Source organism: Oncorhynchus clarkii, unplaced genomic scaffold, assembly GCF_045791955.1.
Source record: "Oncorhynchus clarkii lewisi isolate Uvic-CL-2024 unplaced genomic scaffold, UVic_Ocla_1.0 unplaced_contig_6467_pilon_pilon, whole genome shotgun sequence".
Classification (NCBI taxonomy): domain Eukaryota; kingdom Metazoa; phylum Chordata; class Actinopteri; order Salmoniformes; family Salmonidae; genus Oncorhynchus; species Oncorhynchus clarkii.
Window position 1 is genome coordinate 1 of NW_027258248.1, and position 26,711 is coordinate 26,711.

General features: G+C 39.5%; 28 non-coding genes across 28 annotated transcripts; all 28 read left to right on the plus strand.

Moving 5' to 3' along the window:
• The first annotated feature begins 616 nt into the window (after positions 1-616).
• trnar-acg (transfer RNA arginine (anticodon ACG)) lies at positions 617-689 on the plus strand. Its single transcript has one exon. It is a non-coding gene; the product is annotated as a tRNA-Arg (tRNA).
• A 201-nt stretch (positions 690-890) lies between these two features.
• trnae-uuc (transfer RNA glutamic acid (anticodon UUC)) lies at positions 891-962 on the plus strand. Its single transcript has one exon. It is a non-coding gene; the product is annotated as a tRNA-Glu (tRNA).
• Positions 963-1,531: 569 nt separating this feature from the next.
• Positions 1,532-1,603, plus strand: trnae-uuc (transfer RNA glutamic acid (anticodon UUC)). The gene has a single exon. It is a non-coding gene; the product is annotated as a tRNA-Glu (tRNA).
• A 972-nt stretch (positions 1,604-2,575) lies between these two features.
• On the plus strand, positions 2,576-2,648 carry trnar-acg (transfer RNA arginine (anticodon ACG)). Its single transcript has one exon. It is a non-coding gene; the product is annotated as a tRNA-Arg (tRNA).
• A 201-nt stretch (positions 2,649-2,849) lies between these two features.
• Positions 2,850-2,921, plus strand: trnae-uuc (transfer RNA glutamic acid (anticodon UUC)). The gene has a single exon. It is a non-coding gene; the product is annotated as a tRNA-Glu (tRNA).
• Positions 2,922-3,871: 950 nt separating this feature from the next.
• trnar-acg (transfer RNA arginine (anticodon ACG)) lies at positions 3,872-3,944 on the plus strand. Its single transcript has one exon. It is a non-coding gene; the product is annotated as a tRNA-Arg (tRNA).
• Positions 3,945-5,198: 1,254 nt separating this feature from the next.
• On the plus strand, positions 5,199-5,271 carry trnar-acg (transfer RNA arginine (anticodon ACG)). Its single transcript has one exon. It is a non-coding gene; the product is annotated as a tRNA-Arg (tRNA).
• A 210-nt stretch (positions 5,272-5,481) lies between these two features.
• trnae-uuc (transfer RNA glutamic acid (anticodon UUC)) lies at positions 5,482-5,553 on the plus strand. The gene has a single exon. It is a non-coding gene; the product is annotated as a tRNA-Glu (tRNA).
• A 909-nt stretch (positions 5,554-6,462) lies between these two features.
• Positions 6,463-6,534, plus strand: trnae-uuc (transfer RNA glutamic acid (anticodon UUC)). Its single transcript has one exon. It is a non-coding gene; the product is annotated as a tRNA-Glu (tRNA).
• A 929-nt stretch (positions 6,535-7,463) lies between these two features.
• Positions 7,464-7,536, plus strand: trnar-acg (transfer RNA arginine (anticodon ACG)). Its single transcript has one exon. It is a non-coding gene; the product is annotated as a tRNA-Arg (tRNA).
• A 210-nt stretch (positions 7,537-7,746) lies between these two features.
• On the plus strand, positions 7,747-7,818 carry trnae-uuc (transfer RNA glutamic acid (anticodon UUC)). Its single transcript has one exon. It is a non-coding gene; the product is annotated as a tRNA-Glu (tRNA).
• A 1,266-nt stretch (positions 7,819-9,084) lies between these two features.
• trnae-uuc (transfer RNA glutamic acid (anticodon UUC)) lies at positions 9,085-9,156 on the plus strand. The gene has a single exon. It is a non-coding gene; the product is annotated as a tRNA-Glu (tRNA).
• A 985-nt stretch (positions 9,157-10,141) lies between these two features.
• trnar-acg (transfer RNA arginine (anticodon ACG)) lies at positions 10,142-10,214 on the plus strand. Its single transcript has one exon. It is a non-coding gene; the product is annotated as a tRNA-Arg (tRNA).
• A 1,425-nt stretch (positions 10,215-11,639) lies between these two features.
• Positions 11,640-11,711, plus strand: trnae-uuc (transfer RNA glutamic acid (anticodon UUC)). The gene has a single exon. It is a non-coding gene; the product is annotated as a tRNA-Glu (tRNA).
• Positions 11,712-12,696: 985 nt separating this feature from the next.
• Positions 12,697-12,769, plus strand: trnar-acg (transfer RNA arginine (anticodon ACG)). Its single transcript has one exon. It is a non-coding gene; the product is annotated as a tRNA-Arg (tRNA).
• Positions 12,770-13,911: 1,142 nt separating this feature from the next.
• Positions 13,912-13,984, plus strand: trnar-acg (transfer RNA arginine (anticodon ACG)). The gene has a single exon. It is a non-coding gene; the product is annotated as a tRNA-Arg (tRNA).
• A 1,510-nt stretch (positions 13,985-15,494) lies between these two features.
• On the plus strand, positions 15,495-15,566 carry trnae-uuc (transfer RNA glutamic acid (anticodon UUC)). Its single transcript has one exon. It is a non-coding gene; the product is annotated as a tRNA-Glu (tRNA).
• A 984-nt stretch (positions 15,567-16,550) lies between these two features.
• Positions 16,551-16,623, plus strand: trnar-acg (transfer RNA arginine (anticodon ACG)). Its single transcript has one exon. It is a non-coding gene; the product is annotated as a tRNA-Arg (tRNA).
• Positions 16,624-17,868: 1,245 nt separating this feature from the next.
• On the plus strand, positions 17,869-17,941 carry trnar-acg (transfer RNA arginine (anticodon ACG)). Its single transcript has one exon. It is a non-coding gene; the product is annotated as a tRNA-Arg (tRNA).
• Positions 17,942-19,487: 1,546 nt separating this feature from the next.
• Positions 19,488-19,559, plus strand: trnae-uuc (transfer RNA glutamic acid (anticodon UUC)). The gene has a single exon. It is a non-coding gene; the product is annotated as a tRNA-Glu (tRNA).
• Positions 19,560-20,544: 985 nt separating this feature from the next.
• Positions 20,545-20,617, plus strand: trnar-acg (transfer RNA arginine (anticodon ACG)). Its single transcript has one exon. It is a non-coding gene; the product is annotated as a tRNA-Arg (tRNA).
• A 212-nt stretch (positions 20,618-20,829) lies between these two features.
• On the plus strand, positions 20,830-20,901 carry trnae-uuc (transfer RNA glutamic acid (anticodon UUC)). Its single transcript has one exon. It is a non-coding gene; the product is annotated as a tRNA-Glu (tRNA).
• A 1,159-nt stretch (positions 20,902-22,060) lies between these two features.
• trnar-acg (transfer RNA arginine (anticodon ACG)) lies at positions 22,061-22,133 on the plus strand. Its single transcript has one exon. It is a non-coding gene; the product is annotated as a tRNA-Arg (tRNA).
• A 205-nt stretch (positions 22,134-22,338) lies between these two features.
• On the plus strand, positions 22,339-22,410 carry trnae-uuc (transfer RNA glutamic acid (anticodon UUC)). Its single transcript has one exon. It is a non-coding gene; the product is annotated as a tRNA-Glu (tRNA).
• Positions 22,411-23,395: 985 nt separating this feature from the next.
• trnar-acg (transfer RNA arginine (anticodon ACG)) lies at positions 23,396-23,468 on the plus strand. The gene has a single exon. It is a non-coding gene; the product is annotated as a tRNA-Arg (tRNA).
• A 210-nt stretch (positions 23,469-23,678) lies between these two features.
• On the plus strand, positions 23,679-23,751 carry trnae-uuc (transfer RNA glutamic acid (anticodon UUC)). The gene has a single exon. It is a non-coding gene; the product is annotated as a tRNA-Glu (tRNA).
• A 1,494-nt stretch (positions 23,752-25,245) lies between these two features.
• On the plus strand, positions 25,246-25,318 carry trnar-acg (transfer RNA arginine (anticodon ACG)). The gene has a single exon. It is a non-coding gene; the product is annotated as a tRNA-Arg (tRNA).
• Positions 25,319-25,527: 209 nt separating this feature from the next.
• On the plus strand, positions 25,528-25,599 carry trnae-uuc (transfer RNA glutamic acid (anticodon UUC)). The gene has a single exon. It is a non-coding gene; the product is annotated as a tRNA-Glu (tRNA).
• Positions 25,600-26,711: the final 1,112 nt, after the last annotated feature.

Here is a 26,711-nt window from a genome sequence, read left to right on the forward strand (position 1 = left end):
GAATATTTGACTCCTGTTTGGCTCAAAACTATATTTATTTGACCAAAATCAAGCTGGGAAAAATACTGTATACTTTTCATTGTGTCTGGCAGTTCTCGATTCAAACACATTTTAGACTGATTTTATATGGGACTTTTCTCCAACATCTCTGAGAAAAAGATGGAGCTTGTAATACAACAAGCATAATTTCAACGTTTATGGATTTGTCTGTGATGTTTTTTTTAAGTAACTGTCTTCCCATATGGTCTGGCGTTTAGGATTCCTGGTTTTCGCCCGGGTTGAACTCCCAGTATGGGAAAGAACATCTTGTCATTTGGGATGCACTTGTGTAAGAACAGATACCACATTTTAACTGGCAGCAGAATCACACAACACAACAATATTCCCTCAGCAACAGCAAATGTGACATGTTTTGTAGATTCATAATTTACAAGACTTTTTAAACATTGAATACACTTCAAGTTTGCATTTCTTGCTCTGCAGTAAAATTCATGCAACAACAGGAGGATCAAATTAAGATATGCATCTGAAACAGAAAACCAAGGAACCTTGTTGTTGACAGACGCAATGACAGTGTACACTGGTCTAGCTGTGACCTGACTTCAGCTTTCACGTGGGGCCAGTGGCGCAATGGATAACGTGTCTGACTACGGATCAGAAGATTCTAGGTTCGACTCCTGGCTGGCTCGATAATTAATCTAATTGATTGAAATCAAGCTGGGATTGATACTGAATACTTTTCAGTGCTTCTGGCTGTTCTCACTTTAGACTGATTTCATCTGGACATTCCCCAACATCTCAGAGAAAAAAAGATGTAGCTTTTAATCCAACAGGATAATAATGTCAACATTTAAAGATTTGTCTGTGATGTGTATTTTAAGTATGTGTCTTCCCATATGGTCTAGCGGTTAGGATTCCTGGTTTTCACCCAGGTGGCCCGGGTTCAACTCCCGGTATGGGAAAGAATATCTTGTCATTTGGGATGCACTTGTGTAACAACAGATACTGCATTTTAACTGGCAGCAGTTTCACACAACACAACAATATTCCCTCAGCAACAGGAAATGTTATGTAGATTCAAATTATACAAGGCATTTTAAACGTTGAATACACTTCATGGCTGCATTTCTTGCTCTGCAGTAAAATTCATGCAAATTAAGATTTGCATCTGTAACAGAAATCCCAAGGAACCTTGTCGGTGACAGAAGCTATGACTGTGTACACTGGCCTGACTTCAGCTTGGCTGTGCGGCCAGTAGCGCAATGGATAACGTGTCTGACTACGGGTCAGAAGATTCTAGGTTCGACTCCTGGCTGGCTCGATACTTAATTTAATTGATTGAAATCAAGCCGGGATTGATATTGAATACTTTTCAGTGCTTCTGGCTGTTCTCACTTCAAACTCATTTTAGACTGATTTCATCTGGACATTCCCCAACATCTCAGAGAAAAAAAGATGTAGCTTTTAATCCAACAGGCATAATGTCAACATTTAAAGATTTGTCTGTGATGTGTATTTTACGTATGTGTCTTCCCATATGGTCTAGCGGTTAGGATTCCTGGTTTTCAACCAGGTGGCCCGGGTTCAACTCCTGGTATGTGAAAGAATATCTTGTCGTTTGGGATGTACTTGTGTAACAACAGATACTGCATTTTAACTGGCAGCAGTTTCACACAACACAACAATATTCCCTCAGCAACAGGAAATGTGACATGTTATGTAGATTCAAATTATACAAGGCATTTTAAACGTTGAATACACTTCATGGCTGCATTTCTTGCTCTGCAGTAAAATTCATGCAACAACAGGAGGATCAAATTAAGATTTGCATCTGAAACAGAAATCCCAAGGAACCTTGTCGGTGACAGAAGCTATGACTGTGTACACTGGCCTGACTTCAGCTTGGCTGTGCGGCCAGTAGCGCAATGGATAACGTGTCTGATAACAGATCAGAAGATTGAATATTTGACTCCTGTTTGGCTCAAAACTATATTTATTTGACCAAAATCAAGCTGGGAAAAATACTGTATACTTTTCATTGTGTCTGGCAGTTCTCGATTCAAACACATTTTAGACTGATTTTATATGGGACTTTTCTCCAACATCTCTGAGAAAAAGATGGAGCTTGTAATACAACAAGCATAATTTCAACGTTTATGGATTTGTCTGTGATGTTTTTTTTAAGTAACTGTCTTCCCATATGGTCTGGCGTTTAGGATTCCTGGTTTTCGCCCGGGTTGAACTCCCAGTATGGGAAAGAACATCTTGTCATTTGGGATGCACTTGTGTAAGAACAGATACCACATTTTAACTGGCAGCAGAATCACACAACACAACAATATTCCCTCAGCAACAGCAAATGTGACATGTTTTGTAGATTCATAATTTACAAGACTTTTTAAACATTGAATACACTTCAAGTTTGCATTTCTTGCTCTGCAGTAAAATTCATGCAACAACAGGAGGATCAAATTAAGATATGCATCTGAAACAGAAAACCAAGGAACCTTGTTGTTGACAGACGCAATGACAGTGTACACTGGTCTAGCTGTGACCTGACTTCAGCTTTCACGTGGGGCCAGTGGCGCAATGGATAACGTGTCTGACTACGGATCAGAAGATTCTAGGTTCGACTCCTGGCTGGCTTGATAATTAATCTAATTGATTGAAATCAAGCTGGGATTGATACTGAATACTTTTCAGTGCTTCTGGCTGTTCTCACTTTAGACTGATTTCATCTGGACATTCCCCAACATCTCAGAGAAAAAAAGATGTAGCTTTTAATCCAACAGGATAATAATGTCAACATTTAAAGATTTGTCTGTGATGTGTATTTTAAGTATGTGTCTTCCCATATGGTCTAGCGGTTAGGATTCCTGGTTTTCACCCAGGTGGCCCGGGTTCAACTCCCGGTATGGGAAAGAATATCTTGTCATTTGGGATGCACTTGTGTAACAACAGATACTGCATTTTAACTGGCAGCAGTTTCACACAACACAACAATATTCCCTCAGCAACAGGAAATGTTATGTAGATTCAAATTATACAAGGCATTTTAAACGTTGAATACACTTCATGGCTGCATTTCTTGCTCTGCAGTAAAATTCATGCAAATTAAGATTTGCATCTGTAACAGAAATCCCAAGGAACCTTGTCGGTGACAGAAGCTATGACTGTGTACACTGGCCTGACTTCAGCTTGACTGTGCGGCCAGTGGCGCAATGGATAACGTGTCTGATAACAGGTCAGAAGATTGAATATTTGACTCCTGTTTGGCTCAAAACTAGATTTATTTGACCAAAATCAAGCTGGGAAAAATACTGTATACTTTTCATTGTGTCTGGCAGTTCTCGACTCAAACACATTTTAGACTGATTTTATATGGGACTTTTCTCCAACATCTCTGAGAAAAAGATGGAGCTTGTAATACAACAAGCATAATTTCAACGTTTATGGATTTGTCTGTGATGTTTTTTTAAAGTAACTGTCTTCCCATATGGTCTGGCGTTTAGGATTCCTGGTTTTCGCCCGGGTTGAACTCCCAGTATGGGAAAGAACATCTTGTCATTTGGGATGCACTTGTGTAAGAACAGATACCACATTTTAACTGGCAGCAGAATCACACAACACAACAATATTCCCTCAGCAACAGCAAATGTGACATGTTTTGTAGATTCATAATTTACAAGACTTTTTAAACATTGAATACACTTCAAGTTTGCATTTCTTGCTCTGCAGTAAAATTCATGCAACAACAGGAGGATCAAATTAAGATATGCATCTGAAACAGAAAACCAAGGAACCTTGTTGTTGACAGACGCAATGACTGTGTACACTGGTCTAGCTGTGACCTGACTTCAGCTTTCACGTGGGGCCAGTGGCGCAATGGATAACGTGTCTGACTACGGATCAGAAGATTCTAGGTTCGACTCCTGGCTGGCTCGATAATTAATTTAATTGATTGAAATCAAGCCGGGATTGATACTGTATTCTTTTCAGTGCTTCTGGCTGTTCTCACTTCAAACTCATTTTGGACTGATTCCATCTGGCCATTCCCCAACATCTCAGAGAAAAAAAGATGTAGCTTTTAATCCAACAGGCATAATGTCAACATTTAAAGATTTGTCTGTGATGTGTATTTTAAGTATGTGTCTTCCCATATGGTCTAGCGGTTAGGATTCCTGGTTTTCACCCAGGTGGCCCGTGTTTAACTCCTGGTATGGGAACGAAAATCTTGTCGTTTGGGATGCACTTGTGGAACAACAGATACTGCATTTTAACTGGCATCAGTTTCACACAACACAACAATATTCCCTCAGCAACAGGAAATGTGACATGTTATGTAGATTCAAATTATACAAGGCATTTTAAACGTTGAATACACTTCATGGCTGCATTTCTTGCTCTGCAGTAAAATTCATGCAACAACAGGAGGATCAAATTAAGATTTGCATCTGAAACAGAAATCCCAAGGAACCTTGTCGGTGACAGAAGCTATGACTGTGTACACTGGCCTGACTTCAGCTTGGCTGTGCGGCCAGTGGCGCAATGGATAACGTGTCTGATAACAGGTCAGAAGATTGAATATTTGACTCCTGTTTGGCTCAAAACTATATTTATTTGACCAAAATCAAGCTGGGAAAAATACTGTATACTTTTCATTGTGTCTGGCAGTTCTCGATTCAAACACATTTTAGACTGATTTTATATGGGACTTTTCTCCAACATCTCTGAGAAAAAGATGGAGCTTGTAATACAACAAGCATAATTTCAACGTTTATGGATTTGTCTGTGATGTTTTTTTTAAGTAACTGTCTTCCCATATGGTCTGGCGTTTACGATTCCTGGTTTTCGCCCTGGTTGAACTCCCAGTATGGGAAAGAACATCTTGTCATTTGGGATGCACTTGTGTAAGAACAGATACCACATTTTAACTGGCAGCAGAATCACACAACACAACAATATTCCCTCAGCAACAGCAAATGTGACATGTTTTGTAGATTCATAATTTACAAGACTTTTTAAACATTGAATACACTTCAAGTTTGCATTTCTTGCTCTGCAGTAAAATTCATGCAACAACAGGAGGATCAAATTAAGATATGCATCTGAAACAGAAAACCAAGGAACCTTGTTGTTGACAGACGCAATGACTGTGTACACTGGTCTAGCTGTGACCTGACTTCAGCTTTCACGTGGGGCCAGTGGCGCAATGGATAACGTGTCTGACTACGGATCAGAAGATTCTAGGTTCGACTCCTGGCTGGCTCGATACTTAATTTAATTGATTGAAATCAAGCCGGGATTGATACTGAATACTTTTCAGTGCTTCTGGCTGTTCTCACTTCAAACTCATTTTAGACTGATTTCATCTGGACATTCCCCAACATCTCAGAGAAAAAAAGATGTAGCTTTTAATCCAACAGGCATAATGTCAACATTTAAAGATTTGTCTGTGATGTGTATTTTAAGTATGTGTCTTCCCATATGGTCTAGCGGTTAGGATTCCTGGTTTTCACCCAGGTGGCCCGGGTTCAACTCCCGGTATAGGAAAGAATATCTTGTCGTTTGGGATGCACTTGTGTAACAACAGATACTGCATTTTAACTGGCAGCAGTTTCACACAACACAACAATATTCCCTCAGCAACAGGAAATGTGACATGTTATGTAGATTCAAATTATACAAGGCATTTTAAACGTTGAATACACTTCATGGCTGCATTTCTTGCTCTGCAGTAAAATTCATGCAAATTAAGATTTGCATCTGTAACAGAAATCCCAAGGAACCTTGTCGGTGACAGAAGCTATGACTGTGTACACTGGCCCACTTTCGCCCGGGTTGAACTCCCTGTATGGGAAAGAACATCTTGTCATTTGGGATGCACTTGTGTAAGAACAGATACCACATTTTAACTGGCAGCAGAATCACACAACACAACAATATTCCCTCAGCAACAGCAAATGTGACATGTTTTGTAGATTCATAATTTACAAGACTTTTTAAACATTGAATACACTTCAAGTTTGCATTTCTTGCTCTGCAGTAAAATTCATGCAACAACAGGAGGATCAAATTAAGATATGCATCTGAAACAGAAAACCAAGGAACCTTGTTGTTGACAGACGCAATGACTGTGTACACTGGTCTAGCTGTGACCTGACTTCAGCTTAGACGTGGGGCCAGTGGCGCGATGGATAACGTGTCTGACTACAGATCAGAAGATTCTAGGTTCGACTCCTGGCTGGCTCGATAATTAATTTAATTGATTGAAATCAAGCCGGGATTGATACTGTATTCTTTTCAGTGCTTCTGGCTGTTCTCACTTCAAACTCATTTTGGACTGATTCCATCTGGCCATTCCCCAACATCTCAGAGAAAAAAAGATGTAGCTTTTAATCCAACAGGCATAATGTCAACATTTAAAGATTTGTCTGTGATGTGTATTTTAAGTATGTGTCTTCCCATATGGTCTAGCGGTTAGGATTCCTGGTTTTCACCCAGGTGGCCTGGGTTCAACTCCCGGTATGGGAAAGAATATCTTGTCTTTTGGGATTCAACACAACAATATTCCCTCAGCAACAGGAAATGTGACATGTTATGTAGATTCAAATTATACAAGGCATTTTAAACGTTGAATACACTTCATGGCTGCATTTCTTGCTCTGCAGTAAAATTCATGCAACAACAGGAGGATCAAATTAAGATTTGCATCTGTAACAGAAATCCCAAGGAACCTTGTCGGTGACAGAAGCTATGACTGTGTACACTGGCCTAGGTGTGTCCTGACTTCAGCTTGGCTGTGCGGCCAGTGGCGCAATGGATAACGTGTCTGATAACAGGTCAGAAGATTGAATATTTGACTCCTGTTTGGCTCAAAACTAGATTTATTTGACCAAAATCAAGCTGGGAAAAATACTGTATACTTTTCATTGTGTCTGGCAGTTCTCGATTCAAACACATTTTAGACTGATTTTATATGGGACTTTTCTCCAACATCTCTGAGAAAAAGATGGAGCTTGTAATTACAACAAGCATAATTTCAACGTTTATGGATTTGTCTGTGATGTTTTTTTAAGTAACTGTCTTCCCATATGGTCTGGCGTTTAGGATTCCTGGTTTTCGCCCGGGTTGAACTCCCGGTATGGGAAAGAACATCTTGTCATTTGGGATGCACTTGTGTAACAACAGACTTTTAACTGGCAGCAGAATCACACAACACAACAATATTCCCTCAGCAACAGCAAATGTGACATGTTTTGTAGATTCATAATTTACAATACTTTTTAAACATTGAATACACTTCAAGTTTGCATTTCTTGCTCTGCAGTAAAATTCATGCAACAACAGGAGGATCAAATTAAGATATGCATCTGAAACAGAAAACCAAGGAACCTTGTTGTTGACAGACGCAATGACTGTGTACACTGGTCTAGCTGTGACCTGACTTCAGCTTAGACGTGGGGCCAGTGGCGCAATGGATAACGTGTCTGACTACGGATCAGAAGACTCTAGGTTCGACTCCTGGCTGGCTCGATACTTAATTTAATTTATTTAAATCAAGCCGGTATTGATACTGAATACTTTTCAGTGCTTCTGACTGTTCTCACTTCAAACTCATTTTAGACTGATTTCATCTGGACATTCCCCAACATCTCAGAGAAAAAAAGATGTAGCTTTTAATCCAACAGGCATAATGTCAACATTTAAAGATTTGTCTGTGATGTGTATTTTAAGTATGTGTCTTCCCATATGGTCTAGCGGTTAGGATTCCTGGTTTTCACCCAGGTGGCCCGGGTTCAACTCCCGGTATGGGAAAGAATATCTTGTAGTTTGGGATGCACTTGTGTAACAACAGATATTGCATTTTAACTGGCAGCAGTTTCACACAACACAACAATATTCCCTCAGCAACAGGAAATGTGACATGTTATGTAGATTCAAATTATACAAGGCATTTTAAACGTTGAATACACTTCATGGCTGCATTTCTTGCTCTGCAGTAAAATTCATGCAACAACAGGAGGATCAAATTAAGATTTGCATCTGTAACAGAAATCCCAAGGAACCTTGTCTGTGACAGAAGCTATGACTGTGTACACTGGCCTAGGTGTGTCCTGACTTCAGCTTGGCTGTGCGGCCAGTGGCGCAATGGATAACGTGTCTGATAACAGGTCAGAAGTTGAATATTTGAGTCCTGTTTGGCTCAAAACTATATTTATTTGACCAAAATCAAGCTGGGAAAAATACTGTATACTTTTCATTGTGTCTGGCAGTTCTCGATTCAAACACATTTTAGACTGATTTTATATGGGACTTTTCTCCAACATCTCTGAGAAAAAAGATGGAGCTTGTAATACAACAAGCATAATTTCAACGTTTATGGATTTGTCTGTGATGTTTTTTTTAAGTAACTGTCTTCCCATATGGTCTGGCGTTTAGGATTCCTGGTTTTCGCCCGGGTTGAACTCCCAGTATGGGAAAGAACATCTTGTCATTTGGGATGCACTTGTGTAAGAACAGATACCACATTTTAACTGGCAGCAGAATCACACAACACAACAATATTCCCTCAGCAACAGCAAATGTGACATGTTTTGTAGATTCATAATTTACAAGACTTTTTAAACATTGAATACACTTCAAGTTTGCATTTCTTGCTCTGCAGTAAAATTCATGCAACAACAGGAGGATCAAATTAAGATATACATCTGAAACAGAAAACCAAGGAACCTTGTTGTTGACAGACGCAATGACTGTGTACACTGGTCTAGCTGTGACCTGACTTCAGCTTAAACGTGGGGCCAGTGGTGCAATAGATAACGTGTCTGACTACGGGTCAGAAGATTCTAGGTTCGACTCCTGGTTGGCTCGATACTTAATTTAATTGATTTAAATCAAGCCGGTATTGATACTGAATACTTTTCAGTGCTTCTGGCTGTTCTCACTTCAAACTCATTTTAGACTGATTTCATCTGGACATTCCCCAACATCTCAGAGAAAAAAAGATGTAGCTTTTAATCCAACAGGCATAATGTAAACATTTAAAGATTTGTCTGTGATGTGTATTTTAAGTATACGTCTTCCCATATGGTCTAGCGGTTAGGATTCCTGGTTTTCACCCAGGTGGCCCGGGTTCAACTCCCGCTATGGGAAAGAATATCTTGTAGTTTGGGATGCACTTGTGTAACAACAGACATTGAATTTTAACTGGCAGCAGTTTCACACAACACAACAATATTCCCTCAGCAACAGGAAATGTGACATGTTATGTAGATTCAAATTATACAAGGTATTTTAAACGTTGAATACACTTCATGGCTGCATTTCTTGCTCTGCAGTAAAATTCATGCAACAACAGGAGGATCAAATTAAGATTTGCATCTGTAACAGAAATCCCAAGGAACCTTGTCTGTGACAGAAGCTATGACTGTGTACACTGGCCTAGGTGTGTCCTGACTTCAGCTTTGCTGTGCGGCCAGTGGCGCAATGGATAACGTGTCTGATAACAGGTCAGAAGTTTGAATATTTGACTCCTGTTTGGCTCAAAACTAGATTTATTTGACCAAAATCAAGCTGGGAAAAATACTGTATACTTTTCATTGTGTCTGGCAGTTCTCGATTCAAACACATTTTAGACTGATTTTACATGGGACTTTTCTCCAACATCTCTGAGAAAAAAGATGGATCTTGTGATTACAACAAGCATAATTTCAACGTTTATGGATTTGTCTGTGATGTTTTTTTTAAGTAACTGTCTTCCCATATGGTCTGGCGTTTAGGATTCCTGGTTTTCGCCCGGGTTGAACTCCCAGTATGGGAAAGAACATCTTGTCATTTGGGATGCACTTGTGTAAGAACAGATACCACATTTTAACTGGCAGCAGAAACACACAACACAACAATATTCCCTCAGCAACAGCAAATGTGACATGTTTTGTAGATTCATAATTTACAAGACTTTTTAAACATTGAATACACTTCAAGTTTGCATTTCTTGCTCTGCAGTAAAATTCATGCAACAACAGGAGGATCAAATTAAGATATGCATCTGAAACAGAAAACCAAGGAACCTTGTTGTTGACAGACGCAATGACTGTGTACACTGGTCTAGCTATAACCTGACTTCATCTTAGACGTGGGGCCAGTGGCGCAATGGATAACGTGTCTGACTACGGATCAGAAGATTCTAGGTTCGACTCCTGGCTGGCTCGATACTTAATTTAATTGATTGAAATCAAGCCGGGATTGATACTGTATACTTTTCGGTGCTTCTGGCTGTTCTCAGTTCAAACTCATTTTAGACTGATTTTAGACTGATTTCATCTGGACATTCACCCAGGTGGCCCGGGTTCAACTCCCGGTATGGGAAAGAATATCTTGTCGTTTGGGATGCACTTGTGTAACAACAGATATTGCATTTTAACTGGCAGCAGTTTCACACAACACAACAATATTCCCTCAGCAACAGGAAATGTGACATGTTATGTAGATTCAAATTATACAAGTCATTTTAAACGTTGAATACACTTCATGGCTGCATTTCTTGCTCTGCAGTAAAATTCATGCAACAACAGGAGGATCAAATTAAGATTTGCATCTGTAACAGAAATCCCAAGGAACCTTGTCGGTGACAGAAGCTATGACTGTGTACACTGGCCTAGGTGTGTCCTGACTTCAGCTTGGCTGTGCGGCCAGTGGCGCAATGGATAACGTGTCTGATAACAGGTCAGAAGATTGAATATTTGACTCCTGTTTGGCTCAAAACTAGATTTATTTGACCAAAATCAAGCTGGGAAAAATACTGTATACTTTTCATTGTGTCTGGCAGTTCTCGATTCAAACACATTTTAGACTGATTTTACATGGGACTTTTCTCCAACATCTCTGAGAAAAAAGATGGAGCTTGTAATTACAACAAGCATAATTTCAACATTTATGGATTTGTCTGTGATGTTTTTTTAAGTAACTGTCTTCCCATATGGTCTGGCGTTTAGGATTCCTGGTTTTCGCCCGGGTTGAACTCCCAGTATGGGAAAGAACATCTTGTCATTTAGGATCCACTTGTGTAAGAACAGATACCACATTTTAACTGGCAGCAGAACCACACAACACAACAATATTCCCTCAGCAACAGCAAATGTGACATGTTTTGTAGATTCATAATTTACAAGACTTTTTAAACATTGAATACACTTCAAGTTTGCATTTCTTGCTCTGCAGTAAAATTCATGCAACAACAGGAGGATCAAATTAAGATATGCATCTGAAACAGAAAACCAAGGAACCTTGTTGTTGACAGACGCAATGACTGTGTACACTGGTCTAGCTGTGACCTGACTTCAGCTTAGACGTGGGGCCTGTGGCGCAATGGATAATGTGTCTGACTACGGATCACAAGATTCTAGGTTCGACTCCTGGCTGGCTCGATACTTAATTTAATTGATTGAAATCAAGCTGGGATTGATACTTAATACTTTTCAGTGCTTCTGGCTGTTCTCACTTCAAACTCATTTTAGACTGATTTAATCTGGACATTCCCCAACATCTCAGAGAAAAAAATATGTAGTTTTTAATCCAACAGGCATAATGTCAACATTTAAAGATTTGTCTGTGATGTGTATTTTAAGTATGTGTTTTCCCATATGGTCTAGCGGTTAGGATTCCTGGTTTTCACCCAGGTGGCCCGGGTTCAACTCCCGGTATGGGAAAGAATATCTTGTTGTTTGGGATGCACTTGTGTAACAACGGATACTGTATTTTAACTGGCAGCAGTTTCGCACAACACAACAATATTCCCTCACCAACAGGAAATTTGACATTTTATGTAGATTAAAATGATACAAGGCATTTTAAACGTTGAATACACTTCATGGCTGCATTTCTTGCTCTGCAGTAAAATTCATGCAAAAACAGGAGGATCAAATTAAGATTTGCATTTTTAACAGAAATCCCAAGGAACCTTGTCTGTGACAGAAGCTATGACTGTGTACACTGGCCTAGGTGTGTCCTGACTTCAGCTTTGCTGTGCGGCCAGTGGCGCAATGGATAACGTGTCTGATAACAGGTCAGAAGTTTGAATATTTGACTCCTGTTTGGCTCAAAACTAGATTTATTTGACCAAAATCAAGCTGGGAAAAATACTGTATACTTTTCATTGTGTCTGGCAGTTCTCGATTCAAACACATTTTAGACTGATTTTACATGGGACTTTTCTCCAACATCTCTGAGAAAAAAGATGGATCTTGTAATTACAACAAGCATAATTTCAACGTTTATGGATTTGTCTGTGATGTTTTTTTTAAGTAACTGTCTTCCCATATGGTCTGGCGTTTAGGATTCCTGGTTTTCGCCCGGGTTGAACTCCCAGTATGGGAAAGAACATCTTGTCATTTGGGATGCACTTGTGTAAGAACAGATACCACATTTTAACTGGCAGCAGAAACACACAACACAACAATATTCCCTCAGCAACAGCAAATGTGACATGTTTTGTAGATTCATAATTTACAAGACTTTTTAAACATTGAATACACTTCAAGTTTGCATTTCTTGCTCTGCAGTAAAATTCATGCAACAACAGGAGGATCAAATTAAGATATGCATCTGAAACAGAAAACCAAGGAACCTTGTTGTTGACAGACGCAATGACTGTGTACACTGGTCTAGCTATAACCTGACTTCATCTTAGACGTGGGGCCAGTGGCGCAATGGATAACGTGTCTGACTACGGATCAGAAGATTCTAGGTTCGACTCCTGGCTGGCTCGATACTTAATTTAATTGATTGAAATCAAGCCGGGATTGATACTGTATACTTTTCGGTGCTTCTGGCTGTTCTCAGTTCAAACTCATTTTAGACTGATTTTAGACTGATTTCATCTGGACATTCACCCAGGTGGCCCGGGTTCAACTCCCGGTATGGGAAAGAATATCTTGTCGTTTGGGATGCACTTGTGTAACAACAGATATTGCATTTTAACTGGCAGCAGTTTCACACAACACAACAATATTCCCTCAGCAACAGGAAATGTGACATGTTATGTAGATTCAAATTATACAAGTCATTTTAAACGTTGAATACACTTCATGGCTGCATTTCTTGCTCTGCAGTAAAATTCATGCAACAACAGGAGGATCAAATTAAGATTTGCATCTGTAACAGAAATCCCAAGGAACCTTGTCGGTGACAGAAGCTATGACTGTGTACACTGGCCTAGGTGTGTCCTGACTTCAGCTTGGCTGTGCGGCCAGTGGCGCAATGGATAACGTGTCTGATAACAGGTCAGAAGATTGAATATTTGACTCCTGTTTGGCTCAAAACTAGATTTATTTGACCAAAATCAAGCTGGGAAAAATACTGTATACTTTTCATTGTGTCTGGCAGTTCTCGATTCAAACACATTTTAGACTGATTTTACATGGGACTTTTCTCCAACATCTCTGAGAAAAAAGATGGAGCTTGTAATTACAACAAGCATAATTTCAACATTTATGGATTTGTCTGTGATGTTTTTTTAAGTAACTGTCTTCCCATATGGTCTGGCGTTTAGGATTCCTGGTTTTCGCCCTGGTTGAACTCCCAGTATGGGAAAGAACATCTTGTCATTTAGGATCCACTTGTGTAAGAACAGATACCACATTTTAACTGGCAGCAGAACCACACAACACAACAATATTCCCTCAGCAACAGCAAATGTGACATGTTTTGTAGATTCATAATTTACAAGACTTTTTAAACATTGAATACACTTCAAGTTTGCATTTCTTGCTCTGCAGTAAAATTCATGCAACAACAGGAGGATCAAATTAAGATATGCATCTGAAACAGAAAACCAAGGAACCTTGTTGTTGACAGACGCAATGACTGTGTACACTGGTCTAGCTGTGACCTGACTTCAGCTTAGACGTGGGGCCAGTGGCGCAATGGATAATGTGTCTGACTACGGATCAGAAGATTCTAGGTTCGACTCCTGGCTGGCTCGATATTTAATTGATTGAAATCAAGCCGGGATTGATACTGAATACTTTTCAGTGCTTCTGGCTGTTCTCACTTCAAACTCATTTTAGACTGATTTCATCTGGACATTCCCCAACATCTCAGAGAAAAAAAGATGTAGCTTTTAATCCAACAGGCATAATGTCAACATTTAAAGATTTGTCTGTGATGTGTATTTTAAGTATGTGTCTTCCCATATGGTCTAGCGGTTAGGATTCCTGGTTGTGGCCCGGGTTCAACTCCCGGTATGGGAAAGAATATCTTGTCGTTTGGGATGCACTTGTGTAACAACAGATACTGCATTTTAACTGGCAGCAGTTTCACACAACACAACAATATTCCCTCAGCAACAGGAAATGTGACATGTTATGTAGATTCAAATTATACAAGGCTTTTTAAACGTTGAATACACTTCATGGCTGCATTTCTTGCTCTGCAGTAAAATTCATGCAACAACAGGAGGATCAAATTAAGATTTGCATCTGTAACAGAAATCCCAAGGAACCTTGTCGGTGACAGAAGCTATGACTGTGTACACTGGCCTAGGTGTGTCCTGACTTCAGCTTGGCTGTGCGGCCAGTGGGGCAATGGATAACTTGTCTGATAACAGGTCAGAAGATTTAATATTTGACTCCTGTTTGGCTCAAAACTAGATTTATTTGACCAAAATCAAGCTGGGAAAAATACTGTATACTTTTCATTGTGTCTGGCAGTTCTCGATTCAAACACATTTTAGACTGATTTTACATGGGACTTTTCTCCAACATCTCTGAGAAAAAAGATGGAGCTTGTAATTACAACAAGCATAATTTCAACGTTTATGGATTTGTCTGTGATGTTTTTTTTAAGTAACTGTCTTCCCATATGGTCTGGCGTTTAGGATTCCTGGTTTTCGCCCGGGTTGAACTCCCAGTATGGGAAAGAACATCTTGTCATTTGGGATGCACTTGTGTAAGAACAGATACCACATTTTAACTGGCAGCAGAATCACACAACACAACAATATTCCCTCAGCAACAGCAAATGTGACATGTTTTGTAGATTCATAATTTACAATACTTTTTAAACATTGAAAACACTTCAAGATTGCATTTCTTGCTCTGCAGTAAAATTCATGCTACAACAGGAGGATCAAATTAAGATATGCATCTGAAACAGAAAACCAAGGAACCTTGTTGTTGACCGACGCAATGACTGTGTACACTGGTCTAGGTGTGACCTGACCTCAGCTTAATGTGGCGCAATGGATAACGTGTCTGACTACGGATCAGAAGATTCTAGGTTCGACTCCTGGCTGGCTCGATATTGAATTGATTTAAATCAAGCCGGGATTGATACTGAATACTATTCAGTGCTTCTGGCTGTTCTCACTTCAAACTGATTTCATCTGGACATTCCCCAACATCTCAGAGAAAAAAAGATGTAGCTTTTAATCCAACAGGCATAATGTCAACATTTAAAGATTTGTCTGTGATATGTATTTTAAGTATGTGTCTTCCCATATGGTCTAGCGGTTAGGATTCCTTGTTTTCACCCAGGTGGCCCGGGTTCAACTCCCGGTATGGGAAAGAATATCTTGTTGTTTGGGATGCACTTGTGTAACAACAGATATTGCATTTTAACTGGCAGCAGTTTCACACAACACAACAATATTCCCTCAGCAACAGGAAATGTGACATGTTATGTAGATTCAAATTATACAAGGCATTTTAAACGTTGAATACACTTCATGGCTGCATTTCTTGCTCTGCAGTAAAATTCATGCAACAACAGGAGGATCAAATTAGGATTTGCATCTGTAACAGAAATCCCAAGGAACCTTGTCGGTGACAGAAGCTATGACTGTGTACACTGGCCTAGGTGTGTCCTGACTTCAGCTTGGCTGTGCGGCCAGTGGCGCAATGGATAACGTGTCTGATAACAGGTCAGAAGATTGAATATTTGACTCCTGTTTGGCTCAAAACTAGATTTATTTGACCAAAATCAAGCTGGGAAAAATACTGTATACTTTTCATTGTGTCTGGCAGTTCTCGATTCAAACACATTTTAGACTGATTTTACATGGGACTTTTCTCCAACATCTCTGAGAAAAAAGATGGAGCTTGTAATTACAACAAGCATAATTTCAACGTTTATGGATTTGTCTGTGATGTTTTTTTAAGTAACTGTCTTCCCATATGGTCTGGCGTTTAGGATTCCTGGTTTTCGCCCGGGTTGAACTCCCAGTATGGGAAAGAACATCTTGTCATTTGGGATGCACTTGTGTAAGAACAGATACCACATTTTAACTGGCAGCAGAATCACACAACACAACAATATTCCCTCAGCAACAGCAAATGTGACATGTTTTGTAGATTCATAATTTACAAGACTTTTTAAACATTGAATACACTTCAAGTTTGCATTTCTTGCTCTGCAGTAAAATTCATGCAACAACAGGAGGATCAAATTAAGATATGCATCTGAAACAGAAAACCAAGGAACCTTGTTGTTGACAGATGCAATGACTGTGTACACTGGTCTAGCTGTGACCTGACTTCAGCTTAGACGTGGGGCCAGTGGCGCAATGGATAACGTGTCTGACTACGGATCAGAAGATTCTAGGTTCGACTCCTGGCTGGCTTGATATTTAATTGATTGAAATCAAGCCGGGATTGATACTGAATACTTTTCAGTGCTTCTGGCTGTTCTCACTTCAAACTCATTTTAGACTGATTTCATCTGGACATTCCCCAACATCTCAGAGAAAAAAAGATGTAGCTTTTAATCCAACAGGCATAATGTCAACATTTAAAGATTTGTCTGTGATGTGTATTTTAAGTATGTGTCTTCCCATATGGTCTAGCGGTTAGGATTCCTGGTTTTCACCCAGGTGGCCTGGTTTCAACTCCCCGTAAGGGAAAGAATATCTAACATGTAACAACAGATACTGCATTTTAACTGGCAGCAGTTTCACACAACACAACAATGTTCCCTCAGTAACAGGACATGTGACATGTTATGTAGATTCAAATTATACAAGTCATTTTAAACGTTGAATACACTTCATGGCTGCATTTCTTGCTCTGCAGTAAAATTCATGCAACAACAGGAGGATCAAATTAAGATTTGCATCTGTAACAGAAATCCCAAGGAACCTTGTCGGTGACAGAAGCTATGACTGTGTACACTGGCCTAGGTGTGTCCTGACTTCAGCTTGGCTGTGCGGCCAGTGGCGCAATGGATAATGTGTCTGATAACAGGTCAGAAGATTGAATATATGACTCCTGTTTGGCTCAAAACTAGATTTATTTGACCAAAATCAAGCTGGGAAAAATACTGTATACTTTTCATTGTGTCTGGCAGTTCTCGATTCAAACACATTTTAGACTGATTTTATATGGGACTTTTCTCCAACATCTCTGAGAAAAAGATGGAGCTTGTAATTACAACAAGCATAATTTCAACGTTTATGGATTTGTCTGTGATGTTTTTTTAAAGTAACTGTCTTCCCATATGGTCTGGCTTTTAGGATTCCTGGTTTTCGCCCGGGTTGAACTCCCAGTATGGGAAAGAACATCTTGTCATTTGGGATGCACTTGTGTAAGAACAGATACCACATTTTAACTGGCAGCAGAATCACACAACACAACAATATTCCCTCAGCAACAGCAAATGTGACATGTTTTGTAGATTCATAATTTACAAGACTTTTTAAACATTGAATACACTTCAAGTTTGCATTTCTTGCTCTGCAGTAAAATTCATGCAACAACAGGAGGATCAAATTAAGATATGCATCTGAAACAGAAAACCAAGGAACCTTGTTGTTGACAGACGCAATGACTGTGTACACTGGTCTAGCTGTGACCTGACTTCAGCTTAGATGTGGGGCCAGTGGCGCAATGGATAACGTGTCTGACTACGGATCAGAAGATTCTAGGTTTGACTCCTGGCTGGCTCGATCCTTAATTTAATTGATTGAAATCAAGCCGGGATTGATACTTAATACTTTTCAGTGCTTCTGGCTGTTTCCACTTCAAACTCATTTTAGACTGATTTCATCTGGACATTCCCCAACATCTCAGAGAAAAAAAGATGTAGCTTTTAATCCAACAGGCATAATGTCAACATTTAAAGATTTGTCTGTGATGTGTATTTTAAGTATGTGTCTTCCCATATGGTCTAGCGGTTAGGATTCCTGTTTTCACCCAGGTGGCCCGGGTTCAACTCCCGGTATAGGAAAGAGTATCTTGTCGTTTGTGATGCACTTGTGTAACAACAGATGCTGCATTTTAACTGGCAGCAGTTTCACACAACACAACAATATTCCCTCAGCAACAGGAAATGTGATATGTTATGTACATTCAAATTATACAAGGCTTTTTAAACGTTGAATACACTTCATGGCTGCATTTCTTGCTCTGCAGTAAAATTCATGCAACAACAGGAGGATCAAATTAAGATTTGCATCTGTAACAGAAATCCCAAGGAACCTTGTCGGTGACAGAAGCTATGAATGTGTACACTGGCCTAGGTGTGTCCTGACTTCAGCTTGGCTGTGCGTCCAGTGGCGCAATGAATAACGTGTCTGATAACAGGTCAGAAGATTGAATATTTGACTCCTGTTTGGCTCAAAACTATATTTATTTGACCAAAATCAAGCTGGGAAAAATACTGTATACTTTTCATTGTGTCTGGCAGTTCTCGATTCAAACACATTTTAGACTGATTTTATATGGGACTTTTCTCCAACATCGCTGAGAAAAAAGATGGAGCTTGTAATTACAACAAGCATCATTTCAACGTTTATGGATTTGTCTGTGATGTTTTTTTAAAGTAACTGTCTTCCCATATGGTCTGGCTTTTAGGATTCCGGGTTTTCGCCCGGGTTGAACTCCCAGTATGGGAAAGAACATCTTGTCATTTGGGATGCACTTGTGTAAGAACAGATACCACATTTTAACTGGCAGCAGAATCACACAACACAACAATATTCCCTCAGCAACAGCAAATGTGACATGTTTTGTAGATTCATAATTTACAAGACTTTTTAAACATTGAATACACTTCAAGTTTGCATTTCTTGCTCTGCAGTAAAATTCATGCAACAACAGGAGGATCAAATTAAGATATGCATCTGAAACAGAAAACCAAGGAACCTTGTTGTTGACAGACGCAATGACTGTGTACACTGGTCTAGCTGTGACCTGACTTCAGCTTAGATGTGGGGCCAGTGGCGCAATGGATAATGTGTCTGACTACGGATCAGAAGATTCTAGGTTTGACTCCTGGCTGGCTCGATATTTAATTGATTGAAATCAAGCCGGGATTGATACTGAATACTTTTCAGTGCTTCTGGCTGTTCTCACTTCAAACTCATTTTAGACTGATTTCATCTGGACATTCCCCAACATCTCAGAGAAAAAAAGATGTAGCTTTTAATCCAACAGGATAATAATGTCAACATTTAAAGATTTGTCTGTGATGTGTATTTTAAGTATGTGTCTTCCCATATGGTCTAGCGGTTAGGATTCCTGGTTTTCACCCAGGTGGCCCGGGTTCAACTCCCGGTATGGGAAAGAATATCTTGTCGTTTGGGATGCACTTGTGTAACAACAGATACTGCATTTTAACTGGCAGCAGTTTCACACAACACAACAATATTCCCTCAGCAACAGGAAATGTGACATGTTATGTAGATTCAAATTATACGAGGCTTTTTAAACGTTGAATACACTTCATGGCTGCATTTCTTGCTCTGCAGTAAAATTCATGCAACAACAGGAGGATCAAATTAAGATTTGCATCTGTAACAGAAATCCCAAGGAACCTTGTCGGTGACAGAAGCTATGACTGTGTACACTTGCCTAGGTGTGTCCTGACTTCAGCTTGGCTGAGCGGCCAGTGGCGCAATGGATAACGTGTCTGATAACAGGTCAGAAGATGGAATATTTGACTCCTGTTTGGCTCAAAACTATATTTATTTGACCAAAATCAAGCTGGGAAAAATACTGTATACTTTTCATTGTGTCTGGCAGTTCTCGATTCAAACACATTTTAGACTGATTTTATATGGGACTTTTCTCCAACATCGCTGAGAAAAAAGATGGAGCTTGTAATTACAACAAGCATCATTTCAACGTTTATGGATTTGTCTGTGATGTTTTTTTAAAGTAACTGTCTTCCCATATGGTCTGGCTTTTAGGATTCCTGGTTTTCGCCCGGGTTGAACTCCCAGTATGGGAAAGAACATCTTGTCATTTGGGATGCACTTGTGTAAGAACAGATACCACATTTTAACTGGCAGCAGAATCACACAACACAACAATATTCCCTCAGCAACAGCAAATGTGACATGTTTTGTAGATTCATAATTTACAAGACTTTTTAAACATTGAATACACTTCAAGTTTGCATTTCTTGCTCTGCAGTAAAATTCATGCAACAACAGGAGGATCAAATTAAGATATGCATCTGAAACAGAAAACCAAGGAACCTTGTTGTTGACAGACGCAATGACTGTGTACACTGGTCTAGCTATGACCTGACTTTACCTTTCACGTGGGGCCAGTGGCGCAATGGATAACGTGTCTGACTACGGATCAGAAGATTCTAGGTTCGACTCCTGGCTGGCTCGATACTTAATTTAATTGATTGAAATCAAGCCGGGATTGATACTGAATACTTTTCAGTGCTTCTGGCTGTTCTCACTTCAAACTCATTTTAGACTGATTTCATCTGGACATTCCCCAACATCTCAGAGAAAAAAAGATGTAGCTTTTAATCCAACAGGATAATAATGTCAACATTTAAAGATTTGTCTGTGATGTGTATTTTAAGTATGTGTCTTCCCATATGGTCTAGCGGTTAGGATTCCTGGTTTTCACCCAGGTGGCCAGGGTTCAACTCCCGGTATAGGAAAGAATATCTTGTTGTTTGGGATGCACTTGTGTAACAACAGATACTGCATTTTAACTGGCAGCAGTTTCACACAACACAACAATATTCCCTCAGCAACAGGAAATGTGACATGTTATGTAGATTCAAATTATACGAGGCTTTTTAAACGTTGAATACACTTCATGGCTGCATTTCTTGCTCTGCAGTAAAATTCATGCAACAACAGGAGGATCAAATTAAGATTTGCATCTGTAACAGAAATCCCAAGGAACCTTGTCGGTGACAGAAGCTATGACTGTGTACACTTGCCTAGGTGTGTCCTGACTTCAGCTTGGCTGTGCGGCCAGTGGCGCAATGGATAACGTGTCTGATAACAGGTCAGAAGATGGAATATTTGACTCCTGTTTGGCTCAAAACTATATTTATTTGACCAAAATCAAGCTGGGAAAAATACTGTATACTTTTCATTGTGTCTGGCAGTTCTCGATTCAAACACATTTTAAACGTTGGCTGTGCGGCCAGTGGCGCAATGGATAACGTGTCTGATAACAGGTCAGAAGATTGAATATTTGACTCCTGTTTGGCTCAAAAATATATTTATTTGACCAAAATCAAGCTGGGAAAAATATTGTATACTTTTCATTGTGTCTGGCAGTTCTCGATTCAAACACATTTTAGACTGATTTTATATGGGACTTTTCTCCATCATCTCTGAGAAAAAGATGGAGCTTGTAATTACAACAAGCATAATTTCAACGTTTATGGATTTGTCTGTGATGTTTTTTTAAAGTAACTGTCTTCCCATATGGTCTGGCGTTTAGGATTCCTGGTTTTCGCCCGGGTTGAACTCCCAGTATGGGAAAGAACATCTTGTCATTTGGGATGCACTTGTGTAAGAACAGATACCACATTTTAACTGGCAGCAGAATCACACAACACAACAATATTCCCTCAGCAACAGCAAATGTGACATGTTTTGTAGATTCATAATTTACAAGACTTTTTAAACATTGAATACACTTCAAGTTTGCATTTCTTGCTCTGCAGTAAAATTCATGCAACAACAGGAGGATCAAATTAAGATATGCATCTGAAACAGAAAACCAAGGAACCTTGTTGTTGACAGACGCAATGACTGTGTACACTGGTCTAGCTGTGACCTGACTTCAGCTCAGATGTGGGGCCAGTGGCGCAATGGATAACGTGTCTGACTACGGATCAGAAGATTCTAGGTTTGACTCCTGGCTGGCTCGATATTTAATTGATTGAAATCAAGCCGGGATTGATACTTAATACTTTTCAGTGCTTCTGGCTGTTCTCACTTCAAACTCATTTTAGACTGATTTCATCTGGACATTCCCCAACATCTCAGAGAAAAAAAGATGTAGCTTTTAATCCAACAGGCATAATGTCAACATTTAAAGATTTGTCTGTGATGTGTATTTTAAGTATGTGTCTTCCCATATGGTCTAGCGGTTAGGATTCCTAGTTTTCACCCAGGTGGCCCGGGTTCAACTCCCGGTATGGGAAAGAATATCTTGTCGTTTGTGATGCACTTGTGTAACAACAGATACTGCATTTTAACTGGCAGCAGTTTCACACAACACAACAATATTCCCTCAGCAACAGGAAATGTGATATGTTATGTACATTCAAATTATACAAGGCTTTTTAAACGTTGAATACACTTCATGGCTGCATTTCTTGCTCTGCAGTAAAATTCATGCAACAACAGGAGGATCAAATTAAGATTTGCATCTGTAACAGAAATCCCAAGGAACCTTGTCGGTGACAGAAGCTATGAATGTGTACACTGGCCCAGGTGTGTCCTGACTTCAGCTTGGCTGTGCGTCCAGTGGCGCAATGAATAACGTGTCTGATAACAGGTCAGAAGATTGAATATTTGACTCCTGTTTGGCTCAAAACTAGATTTATTTGACCAAAATCAAGCTGTGAAAAATACTGTATACTTTTCATTGTGTCTGGCAGTTCTCGATTCAAACACATTTTAGACTGATTTTATATGGGACTTTTCTCCAACATCGCTGAGAAAAAAGATGGAGCTTGTAATTACAACAAGCATCATTTCAACGTTTATGGATTTGTCTGTGATGTTTTTTTAAAGTAACTGTCTTCCCATATGGTCTGGCTTTTAGGATTCCTGGTTTTCGCCCGGGTTGAACTCCCAGTATGGGAAAGAACATCTTGTCATTTGGGATGCACTTGTGTAAGAACAGATACCACATTTTAACTGGCAGCAGAATCACACAACACAACAATATTCCCTCAGCAACAGCAAATGTGACATGTTTTGTAGATTCATAATTTACAAGACTTTTTAAACATTGAATACACTTCAAGTTTGCATTTCTTGCTCTGCAGTAAAATTCATGCAACAACAGGAGGATCAAATTAAGATATGCATCTGAAACAGAAAACCAAGGAACCTTGTTGTTGACAGACGCAATGACTGTGTACACTGGTCTAGCTGTGACCTGACTTCATCTTTCACGTGGGGCCAGTGGCGCAATGGATACCGTGTCTGACTACGGATCAGAAGATTCTAGGTTCGACTCCTGGCTGGCTCGATACTTAATTTAATTGATTGAAATCAAGCCGGGATTGATACTGAATACTTTTCAGTGCTTCTGGCTGTTCTCACTTCAAACTCATTTTAGACTGATTTCATCTGGACATTCCCCAACATCTCAGAGAAAAAAAGATGTAGCTTTTAATCCAACAGGCATAATGTCAACATTTAAAGATTTGTCTGTGATGTGTATTTTAGGTATTTGTCTTCATCATATGGTCTAGCGGTTAGGATTCCTGGTTTTCACCCAGGTGTCCCGGGTTCAACTCCCGGTATGGGAAAGAATATCTTGTCGTTTGGGATGCACTTGTGTAACAACAGATACTGCATTTTAACTGGCAGCAGTTTCACACAACACAACAATATTCCCTCAGCAACAGGAAATGTGACATGTTATGTAGATTCAAATTATACAAGATATTTTAAACGTTGAATACACTTCATGGCTGCATTTCTTGCTCTGCAGTAAAATTCATGCAACAACAGGAGGATCAAATTAAGATTTGCATCTGTAACAGAAATCCCAAGGAACCTTGTCGGTGACAGAAGCTATGACTGTGTACACTGGCCTGACTTCAGCTTGGCTGTGCGGCCAGTGGCGCAATGGATAACGTGTCTGATAACAGGTCAGAAGATTGGATATTTGACTCCTGTTTGGCTCAAAACTATATTTATTTGACCAAAATCAAGCTGTGAAAAATACTGTATACTTTTCATTGTGTCTGGCAGTTCTCGATTCAAACACATTTTAGACTGATTTTACATGGGACTTTTCTCCAACATCTCTGAGAAAAAGATGGAGCTTGTAATTACAACAAGCATAATTTCAACGTTTATGGATTTGTCTGTGATGTTTTTTTAAGTAACTGTCTTCCCATATGGTCTGGCGTTTAGGATTACTGGTTTTCGCCCGGGTTGAACTCCCAGTATGGGAAAGAACATATTGTCATTTGGGATGCACTTGTGTAAGAACAGATACCACATTTTAACTGGCAGCAGAATCACACAACACAACAATATTCCCTCAGCAACAGCAAATGTGACATGTTTTGTAGATTCATAATTTACAAGACTTTTTAAACATTGAATACACTTCACGCTTGGCTGTGCGGCCAGTGGCGCAATGGATAACGTGTCTGATAACAGGTCAGAAGATTGAATATTTGACTCCTGTTTGGCTCAAAACTAGATTTATTTGACCAAAATCAAGCTGGGAAAAATACTGTATACTTTTCATTGTGTCTGGCAGTTCTCGATTCAAACACATTTTAGACTGATTTTATATGGGACTTTTCTCCAACATCTCTGAGAAAAAAGATGGAGCTTGTAATTACAACAAGCATAATTTCAACCTTTATGGATTTGTCTGTGATGTTTTTTTTAAGTAACTGTCTTCCCATATGGTCTGGCGTTTAGGATTCCTGGTTTTCGCCCGGGTTGAACTCCCAGTATAGGAAAGAAAATCTTTTCATTTGGGATGCACTTGTGTAAGAACAGATACCACATTTTAACTGGCAGCAGAATCACACAACACAACAATATTCCCTCAGCAACAGCAAATGTGACATGTTTTGTAGATTCATAATTTACAAGACTTTTTAAACATTGAATACACTTCAAGTTTGCATTTCTTGCTCTGCAGTAAAATTCATGCAACAACAGGAGGATCAAATTAAGATATGCATCTGAAACAGAAAACCAAGGAACCTTGTTGTTGACAGACGCAATGACTGTGTACACTGGTCTAGCTGTGACCTGACTTCAGCTTAGACGTGGGGCCAGTGGCGCAATGGATAACGCGTCTGACTACGGATCAGAAGATTCTAGGTTCGACTCCTGGCTGGCTCGAACTTAATATAATTGATTGAAATCAAGATTGGATTGATACTGTATACTTTTCAGTGCTTCTGGCTGTTCTCACTTCAAACTCATTTTGGACTGATTCCATCTGGACATTCCCCAACATCTCAGAGAAAAAAAGATGTAGCTTTTAATCCAACAGGCATAATGTCAACATTTAAAGATTTGTCTGTGATGTGTATTTTAAGTATGTGTCTTCCCATATGGTCTAGCGGTTAGGATTCCTGGTTTTCACCCAGGTGGCCCGGGTTCAACTCCCGGTATGGGAAAGAATATCTTGTCGTTTGGGATGCACTTGTGTAACAACAGATGCTGCATTTTAACTGGCAGCAGTTTCACACAACACAACGATATTCCCTCAGCAACAGGAAATGTGACATGTTATGTAGATTCAAATTATACAAGGCTTTTTAAACGTTGAATACACTTCATGGCTGCATTTCTTGCTCTGCAGTAAAATTCAGGCAACAATAGGAGGATCAAATTAAGATTTGCATCTGTAACAGAAATCCCAAGGAACCTTGTCGGTGACAGAAGCTATGACTGTGTACACTGGCCTAGGTGTGTCCTGACTTCAGCTTGGCTGTGAGGCCAGTGGCGCAATGGATAACGTGTCTGATAACAGGTCAGAAGATTGAATATTTGACTCCTGTTTGGCTCAAAACTAGATTTATTTGACCAAAATCAAGCTGGGAAAAATACTGTATACTTTTCATTGTGTCTGGCAGTTCTCGATTCAAACACATTTTAGACTGATTTTATATGGGACTTTTCTCCAACATCTCTGAGAAAAAAGATGGAGCTTGTAATTACAACAAGCATCATTTCAACGTTTATGGATTTGTCTGTGATGTTTTTTTAAAGTAACTGTCTTCCCATATGGTCTGGCTTTTAGGATTCCTGGTTTTCGCCCGGGTTGAACTCCCAGTATGGGAAAGAACATCTTGTCATTTGGGATGCACTTGTGTAAGAACAGATACCACATTTTAACTGGCAGCAGAATCACACAACACAACAATATTCCCTCAGCAACAGCAAATGTGACATGTTTTGTAGATTCATAATTTACAAGACTTTTTAAACATTGAATACACTTCAAGTTTGCATTTCTTGCTCTGCAGTAAAATTCATGCAACAACAGGAGGATCAAATTAAGATATGCATCTGAAACAGAAAGCCAAGGAACCTTGTTGTTGACAGACGCAATGACTGTGTACACTGGTCTAGCTGTGACCTGACTTCAGCTTAGATGTGGGGCCAGTGGCGCAATGGATAAAGTGTCTGACTACGGATCAGAAGATTCTAGGTTTGACTCCTGGCTGGCTCGATATTTAATTGATTGAAATCAAGCCGGGATTGATACTTAATACTTTTCAGTGCT